We start from the raw sequence: 9,904 nt of genomic DNA on the forward strand, positions 1-9,904 counted from the left end.
TTGCTAAAAAGGAGGCAGAAAGCTCTGACGCTTCTTCTCTAACTCTGTAAGAGAAGGGCGCAGAGAACGGTGGTCGGTTTAGGAGTAGTGCTGTCATAGACGTATCATAAAAAGCTGATTTAAAAGGGTGGTGTGGCATAGATGAAATTTTAAAAGCAAAAAGGGAATCTGTGTATGCTCGCAGACGTTGTAGGTTCTACTTATTACACTACACATAGAGGCTTTCGACCGGGCTAGTCCGGAAAGCGCCACATGCCAGCCGGAGCCCCAGATGAAGCACTGGGTCCAGCATTTTGAGGGATGTCTTGCTTGCTGACCCATAAACAACACTTCCATAGTCCAATCGTGAACCTATCAGGCTAGTAAAAACACGTAAAAGAAGTCGTTTGTCAGTACCATATGAAGAGTGGGAGAGAACCTTCAGTATATTCATAGCCTTTAAGCATGTTTAAGTTGTTCTATATGTGAAATGAACGAGAGCTTTTCGTCAAGGACTACACCTAAAAACTTGTGTTCATTTATGACTGGAATTGAGACACCATTGAGTTTGATGTCTGGATCCGGCCGAATGCCACGCCTTTTCGAAAACAAAACACAAGTACACTTCACTGCATTTTAATTTAAAACCGTTGCTATGTGCCCTGCCAGCTAGCTTGTTAACACCAAGCTGGACGTGGCTCTCGCAGATAGACAGGTTACAAGACTTAAAGGATAATTGCACGTCGTCTACATAGACTGAGCAGGAAATGGTTGGTGGCAGCGCCTTCCGAAGAGAGTTCATTTTTACAATAAACAAAGTGCAACTCAAAACTCCACCTTGCAGCACACCGTTTTCCTGCACATGAACTCTAGAGAGTGCAGTACCAACTCGCACGCGAAACGTTCTTTCAGAGAGGTAACTGGCAAGTGGGTTCCACATGTTACCCGACATACCAAAGGACTTCAAATCGCTGAGGATGCCGTATCGCCAAGCAGTGTCGTACGCCTTTTCATGATCAAAGAATACTGTTATACAGTACTGCTTGTGGAGGAAAGCATCTTTAATATATGACTCTAACGCAACGAGTTGATCGTTAGTAGATCGCCCCGCCCTGAAGCCTGTCTGGCAGCTCTCGAGAAGACCATGGTACTCTAAGAAGTACACGAGTCTCCTGTTTATCATCTTCTCAAAGAGCTTACACAGGCAGCTTGTCAGGGCAATGGAACGATAACTGCCGGGAGAGGAAGGGTCCTTCCCTTCCTTTAGGAAAGCCACTACAATGGCCTCCTTCCAAGAGCGTGGAATGTGCCACGAAAGCCATATTTTGTTGTATAGGTGTAGGAGTGTTTCAAGTGTGTCTGAGTGTAAGAATTGTATCATTGTGTAAGTAATCTTATCTGCCCCTGGAGCTGAAGGTTTACATATGGTGAAACCTGATTTCAGCTCATAAATTGAAAAAGGACAATTGCAAGAAGTGTGCGACTTGTTGCTATCACGCAGTGACTTCTCCGCAGATGTTTTGTGTTTCATGAAAGTGTTTGTGTAGTGTGCTGAACTGGACACGTGTTCGAAGTGTTGTGCAAGCGTGTTGGCCTGGTCTTCCAGTGTGTCCACTGTTGTACTAACCAGGGGCAGGCCGTGTGTCTGTTGTCCTTTTAGTTTTCGTATTCGTGTCCAGACTTTGTGTGTGTCAGTGTATGAGTTGATGGAAGTGAGGAAGGTGCACCAACTCCCCCTTTTCGCCTCACGACGCACTCGCTTCCCAAAAGCCTTTGCCCGTTTAAAAGGAATGAGGTTATCTGACGTGGGGTACCGGCGAAGGACACCCCACGCCTTGTTCTGGGCCTCTCGCGCCTGCCTACAGTCCTCGTTCCACCAGGGCCTCCTTGGGTTGCGGGACCCACTGGAGGCCTGGGAAATGGACTTTGTGGCGGTGTCGAGTATGTGTGCCGTGACGAGTTGGGCTGCTTCCTCCACGTGTAGGTGTTTTATGGTTGTGTGGTGTAGTTTAGATGTTTCTGTGAATGTACTCCAGTTTGCTTCTGATTCAATAAACCTGTTCTGGGAAGATGCACTGCATGGGCCTTTACCTATGTATGTTAGGGAAGTGGGGAAGTGGTCACTACCATATGGGTCCGTGCCCACGCCCCACTCAAGACATGGAAAGAGAATTGCAGAGCCAATAGCCAAGTCAAGATGCGAGTATGTATTGTGTCCTAAGTTATAGTATGTCGGCTGTTTTTTGTTGAAAAGGCATGCTCCGGAGGATGTAAGAAACTTCTCTATCAGGCGACCTCGGGCATCCGTTCTGGAGGAGCCCCAAATAGAGTTGTGCGCATTAAGGTCGCCTGTTAGGATGTATGGTTCGGGCAGCTGGTCGACCAGCGCCTCTAAATCAGAGCTCGAAAGTGCATGATCAGGAGGAATGTAAATAGAGCATACCGTTACCAACCTATTAAATATTATTGTTCGAATTGCTACAGCCTCGAGGACAGTGTTCAGAGTGACAGGGTGGCAGGCTAAGGATTTCTGGGCGACAATTGCCACACCTCCTGAAGAGTGTGTGCGACCAACCCTGTCTTTTCTGAATAACATGTACCTATTTAAGAACTTTGTTTGTTTAGAATTGAGGTGGGTTTCTTGGAGACACATGATACTTGGCTGAGTGGCATGCAGAATCTCATACACATCGTCAAGATTTTTAAGGAGGCCTCTGCAGTTCCATTGGATGATGTTTTCTTTTCCCATTATTTAAATATAAGAATGACTGGAGTGTGTGTGTTCGTGTGTTAATGTGTCGTCTTTCGGGGCTGTTATGCTAGGATTTTTAGGCTTTTCTGCCGGCTTGGACATCGGAGGCCGCTCCTTGCGCTGCGTTGCAGGCAGGAACGGCGTGACATCCATCTCCTCGTCGGATGCCAGAAGGGTGCCCTGCGGACCAGGCCCCCCGGATTTGGCCCCCTTTCGGGAGCCCTTCGTTTGAGCCGCCACCGCCGAGGGCGTCCGGGGCACCAGAGGTGGCACGGGAGGTGAGGTGGCGGTGGGAGCCGATGCGGGGCCCCCGTTGTCCATCCGGTCGGCACCCTCCAACGCACTGGAGGACGGGGAGGCAGAGGCGGGAGCGGCACCGGTCCCCACAGAAGAGGTTGTCACCACAACCGCAGCTCCCTCAGCAAGCGGCGTGGCAACGGATCGGGATGCCTGAGGCACCCCAGGAGTCGGCGGAGGAGGGATCAGGTCAGACTCGCTGAACTGGGTCCCTGTGGACACCAGACGCCGCTCCGCCCCCCGGCGAGCCGCGTCGGTGTACCTCTCCAGGGGGAAAGAGGCGAACCTCTTTCGCGCCTCTGGGAAGGTGATGTTCTCAGTTACCTTTATGTTCATTATCTTTTTTTCCAGTTGGAATTTTTCACACTTGCGGAAGTACGCTGCATGCGGCCCGCCACAGTTCATACAACAGAGGGTGTCGGATGGACAGTTATCAGTCGGATGATCGTGCGCCGCGCATTTTGCACGCGTCGTTCGGCCACGGCAAGAGTTTGTACCATGCCCGAACCGCTGACACTTAAAACAGCGCCGCGGATTCGGGATGTATGGACGGATGGAGCAACGGATAAAACCTGCATGTATGTGTTGTGGAAGAACTGCGCGGTCAAAAGTCAAGATAATGTGCTTCGTGGGAATCTTTCTGTCGTATCTGCGGATAGTGATGCGTCTCACGGCAGTGACGCCCTGATCCTTCAAGCCGGCAAGGAGATCCGCATCCGTTTCGTTCAGGAGATCTGTTTCGGATATAACACCCTGCGAGCTGTTGAGGCTCTGATGGGTGTGACCCTGATGTCGAGATCAGCCAGTCTAGTCTAGCTAGAAGCTTTGCAGACTGCTGCTTGTCATTTATTTTGATTAGGAGTTCACCAGACCTTTGTTTTTTGCACTTATACAATTTTCCTATTATTGCTTCAAGATACTTGGCGATCAAGAAGACTGACTGAGATGCTAGAGGTTAGGTTGATTGAGGGACTCCATGACAAGAAATCGAGAGTAATGATCTGGTTCAGGAAATGTCAAAGATGGCAATGGAGGAAACGATACTTCGGTGCGGCCCCTTTTAGGGGGCTGATCACGGTTGGGGGGGGGTTTAGAAGATACCATACGGCATAGTATAAAAGCAGGGAGACGGGGGTACTTTCTTCTTTGACCTTACCCTGGTAGTCAAAGAGGTCGCGGAGCTCCCTGCCTGGTAGACAGGCAGGGAGCCCATCGGCCGGAGCTTGACCAAGGCTCCGACGGGCACCGTTAGAGGTTTCTACTCTTCACCTTAAAAAGACATCACCACGGTAGGCCACAGCTTATGTTGGGGGGCTCCGGGTCTGCGGTATCGCCAGTACCATCACCAAGATTACTCAAGGTGCCCCGTGCGGGGGACAGTATAAATAGACATCAAAGATAAAGATACAGAAATGCATTGCACAAAAATGCACATTTGAGAGAAAAACACCAAAAGATAATAAATAATAATAATAAACAGGTCAGAAAAAAAAGAAAAGGTTGCGGGTTGGGGTGAGGGATCATTATACAGATTTAGTAAAAGAGTTAATCTTGTAACCGTTCAATAAACGAACGTAGATTTGTTACCATAAACATTTCGGGAGGCAGTGCATTCCAGTCACTTATAGTGCCAGGGAAAAAAAGAGTGTTTGAAGTTGTTTGTGCGAGCAAAAATCGGAGTGAATTTTAAAGGGTGATAGTTCCTGTTTGGCCGGGATAAAAGGGGCTGCAAGTACAATGAAGGATCAAGTAGAAATTCGCGGTTCCAGAGTTGGTAGAGAAAATTAAGTCTGGCTAATTTCCGGCGAGCTTGCAGTGTCATTAGGTTGCTTATTTTCATCAAATCGTTTGGGGAATCATTACGACGGTAACGGTCGTAAGAGACATGTAGAGCAAGTCTCTGAATTTGCTCGAGTTTATTAGGTTTGAAAAGTTGGAAAATAAGTTTTATTAAACAAACATGATATTGGTACACACTATATACAGGAGGAGGTCCCAAGGTTATGAAAACCGCAAGCGGGACCTCCTGCGTAAATTGGTGTACTATTTAGTGCGAGAATTTCGAACAATAGCTGTGCATTCAAGAAGGGGTCCTACAAGTGTATTAAAAGCAAGCAGTATGACATGGGGTGGTGAATTCTTAATTTTCTACCTTCATTTTTTCCTTGTAACGGAAATGGTATCTATGTGTGTTGACCACGTAAGGTTACTAGTAAATGCGACGCCGATCTACTTGAAACTGCTAGCTTGGGGTATGTCGCCGCCTCTAATAAGTTACTGGTATAAAATAGGACATGTTTTTCTAGTTATTCGCATCATTACCGTCTTATCATGATTGAGCTTCATATTCCAGGTGTCACACCAGTTAGGTATGGCATTTAAACTGTTCCCAAGCAGGTTTAAAATAACAGCGTAGAGAAAATATTGACGGAATGCAGGCAGCTTCATGAGCTAGACAATCGTGTAGGAGCCAGTCACAGCAAGCTATTCCTATAGTTAATAGATCATAGGACGATGCACCCACTGGTACATTCCGGAAGCACCACCTGCACGTTGTCCTGTGGTCTCCATGTGGATTTTTAAGGCTTTTTGGAGTTCTGGATATGTTCCTAAATGGTGGTCGAATTTTACTTCCGGAACAAAAGCAGGGCAGTACAGGGGCAGGTGAAATACGTGATTTTACAGGTTGGAATTTGGGATTCTCGAAAAAGAAGACATAAGTTCAACAACCTGGCTATTTCCCTGGAGCGCGGTTTCCTCCGGGCAGGTTAAGCCGCCAAGAAGATATGTCCCACATGGATGGAGAAGAGCACATGCGGAGCGTCTAAGAGACTTTATTGAGGACCACAGCGCCTCCTAGTGACAGCTGCACGAGTGGGAGAGGGTACAGTACAATACTGCAGATGTGCGGTCATGTAGGCGTCAAGGTGAGCGTGCGTGGTATTGCGGAGTATTGTACCGGGCTCAAAAGTGGTGCAGCTGTGCCACTAAGATAAAGCTCAGACACCCGCTGTTACGAAGCTGTAATGATACAAAAAACACAACCCAATCGAAATGATTGCTTACAGTTAGAGGGCTGCTGAGCTGGTTTTCAAATCGGGTAAATATATGTCTCACAAATAACACATGAATTAGTTGATTGCTGTAGATTTTTTTTCTGCCTATTGTTCTTTAGCATTTCTGTATTCGTCGATAAAGTGTACCCTATGCTACACCTACTGTCCACTCCTGTAGCGCCGGAAGAGTGAGAACCCGGTAGGCAGGTACAGAAAGTAACGCAATATTCGGAATCACGGTGAGTGTTGTGCGACGCCGCATCGCTGTTTCCCAGTCAGTCTTTCTGGGCGAGGTTCCCAATTTATAAGACGTGTAACCTAACCTTTTTAATGTTTATTGTATTCAGTTGGTTTTTCGTGAATTTTGTTACCCACAATATCAATACGGTTTAAGTGATTCCGTAAAGGAGCTGCTAGATCGCACTGCTTACTACAGCGGAATTTTTACCAAAGCGCTTCGAATCGCTGAATTGGCTTGACATATAATTAGGGCCCACGGTGTCGTTGTTAGGATGTACTCTTTTATGAAATATGAAGAAGCACAAAAAAGAAACGACTTTTTCCTTCCAGAAAAATAAAAATAAATAAAATAAGGAGATTGGGCATTGAGCTGTAAAAGTCTCAGACATTCCTTTCTTTAACACAAAAAAGAACGCAATTCTTACGTAAAAGCACCACAAAAACCCAATGAATGCTTCTGAATTCAATATCTAGGCACTATTTCACCTCGATGCATTCATTTCGCATCAGAGCGTCAAGACGGAAATTTATATCTATCCGTGTCCGATAAATTTTCTCTTGACGCGCAAATGCTTAGCCGCGCTGCGGACAAATCTTTCTGGGCATTGGGGTTCAATTGCACGTTCAGAAGTATGTTGACGCGTTCCCATAAAAGCCTGTTCCGTAGCTTGGTGCGCGCATTTCGAAAGTGAGACAAGGTTTCTCATATACCACAAGAAATGGAACATCGGCACTACGCGTCCAGCAAAGAGATGCAGAGTTTGGTTGAAGCAAATTCCATGCCTTCTCGCGGAAGGATCCAGGTGCTTCAAATACTCCCAAAGTCCTTATTTTGATCACATTACCTTGCAGTCCCACATTCTGCGACGTTACAGACAAATCACCCTCGTCCAGCAAGAGTAGCATACCCCGAGAATTCCGTTGCGAAGCTACGTTCCTATTTTCTCAATTTTTAAGGCTAAAGTTTTATTCCCGGATACCCAAAGATTTCGCTGAACTCATATCCTACACGGAAGTGACGCCAGTACAACGAAACAAGCGGCCTGTAAAGGGCGCACCCCAGCACCCATGGTCTTTTTCTGGAGAAGCAACCTTTAGTACTAAAGAGAACGTTATAATTTGGGTTGCTCCTATTCAGCTTTTTTTATTTTTAAAACGATAGCCTTTCTTGGGCTACTTAAACTCAGAAATTTTGGTCTGTCTGTATGTCTGTTTGCCTGTATATGTGTCGGTCTGTCTGTCCGTCTGCCTGTCTGTAACTCGATTCAGCCACCCGGCCAAAGTAAAATGCTTACTACGCAATAGTCTTATATATACTCACACCCATATGTAAACGTCTAAGCCCGGTTTATATGTTCATACTTGTCAACTTTGTTGAACAAGAACGAGACATTACGCAAATATAAGACAGGAAATTAGTGCACAACGGATATTTAGTGTTCCTTTATTAAAAAAATCATGGATGCTTGGTTTTTTGGTAGCAAATGATAATCTACATCTACTGCAGAAAGCCGCCGCCTCCTGGTGGCATACGAAAAATTACGCGGCAACAGCAACGAAAGGTTCCACTAGCTAGGTTCCACGTTCTGCTTCGAACGCACGTGGAGCACGGCCATGCGGTTCTATAAACCTTGTAGTCGGCCGCCTCTATTCACGCGCGTCTCCACCATACTGCAGCGCTGGCATCGAGGAACCTGGCCTGTACCAGTGGAACGCGGTAAATTCAAATAGCCTTGCGCTAACCTTCAGTGTGTTTACCTTGGGATGTGCGCGACGGTACAGGAACAGCATGAGAGGTGAGCGGGAAAGCAAAGGGGGGCATTTCCTTGGCAAATGTCTACAAAGACTATCGTCTTTTACGACATTTGCAACGAAAGGAGCAGATACGCAGCCAATTTTTTAGCAAAAAGTGTTTTATGCCGCAATACCCCAAAATTTTACTGACGTCATATCCGTCACGGAAATGACGCCACTACACCTTTGCCGAAGCGACATGCCAGCAGGACGTCGCTCACCACACCCACAAGGCAGCCACCGACCCGCAAATTATGCTCAGCTGCGGATTTCATTGCACATTACACTTTCGTGTTTTAGTGATTCCTATGACAGAGGAATCAACCACAGTTTTTTATATCCAAAATATAACATAAAAACAAAGAAAATGTCGTCATAATTTTCTAGTACATAGTTCGAACGACATGTAGTGAGCATTGTAGTGCGCAACACTTTGGCCGTGGCTTGACGTCGGCGTCGGTGTCGTAACCGCGTAAACGGGGAAAAAGAAAACGGCAGAGGAAAGTGTGGCGAAAGTGGGAACGGAAGGGCTGTATGCTGAGCGCGCACGAGGTGCTCCTCGGTGGCAATGCATGGCGAAAGTGTGAGGGGGAGGCAGTGAGACATGCTGGGCGGTGGATACACGCTGCGAGATGACGCCACAGCAGCGCGTGCCGCCGTGCGCTAACCGATCATCTTCATTCCCTTCCCGAGACGCAGTTCGTGGTACCATCCTGAGACGCATTTCGCGCCGCCGACGCAGAGGCTTGCCGTCGGGCGAACCCACAAGTGAGTGCTGCCTCAGCTATCGTAGCGAGGGCGGAGCTGGGGCGCGGAAGGTGGAATGAGTGTTTTAGATATCACAACTGAAATGGACAACGCAGTCGAGTAAAAACTTAGCGGCTGTGCTTGAACGAAGAAATAAAACAGGAAACAGTGAGTGTTCCGCCGTGAAGCAGAAACGTGACGTCGTTCACGGTAAGCTAACGGAGTTGGAAGAATAAATTTGGCATTAGCAAGGTCTTCACGGGTGATTGCGGAACAACCAGCTTGATAGTTGGTGGTCAGGACGCAAAAAAGTTATTATGGTTGACCACAGCATGCACTTTACTTGTATGTCGCCAAGTCATGATTCGGTGGTGTCGCTGTACGCATCAAGTTTTAAATAGAGCGTATCATGATACTGCTTGAGAGTGGGTCCAAGAACAGCTCTTTTCTGCTCACTTCCGTTATGAATTTCGGTAATGAGGTCTGCGGATAACAGGTTTGTCCGCTAAAAAGCTTTCCCTTTATGTGATCCAGAAAAGCACCTGCTTATTGCGCCTAAATCATTGGCGGAGTTGAAACGGCCTCCAGTTCTCTGGTACATCTCACATACAAATGCACCTCTTCTTCTACCATGCCGTGATCGTCAGGCTTCCGTTGAACAGCTTCACGCGCGAATGAAGGATCAGTGGGCCGCGGTATTTCGCAGCCGCTTCCTAGCTGTTTTGTAAAGATGCGTCTTGTAGGCTTTACACACCGTCAACTTGGTTTCATTAATATTAATAACACAATGTGCCAGAACGGTCACAAGGATAGCACCATTTTGTTGTGTCTTTACGGAGACCTGGGGTTGCGAAAAGCACGAAGGAAGTGTCTAAAGACAGAAAGAAAGAAAAAAAAGGAGACACCAGCCGCGGTCTCAGATACGGCCGCATAGAGGTTTTTCACTGAGGAAATTCACTGAGGAAATCGGCCGTGAGCCCATGCTTTTCACAAGAGGTAATGTTGGGAAGTGGTCACGTGTTTTGTACAGAGCCCAGTC

The sequence above is a fragment of the Haemaphysalis longicornis genome, unplaced genomic scaffold, assembly GCF_048455015.1.
Source record: "Haemaphysalis longicornis isolate Haplotype H1 unplaced genomic scaffold, Haemaphysalis longicornis Haplotype H1 scaffold_203, whole genome shotgun sequence".
Lineage (NCBI taxonomy): Eukaryota > Metazoa > Arthropoda > Arachnida > Ixodida > Ixodidae > Haemaphysalis > Haemaphysalis longicornis.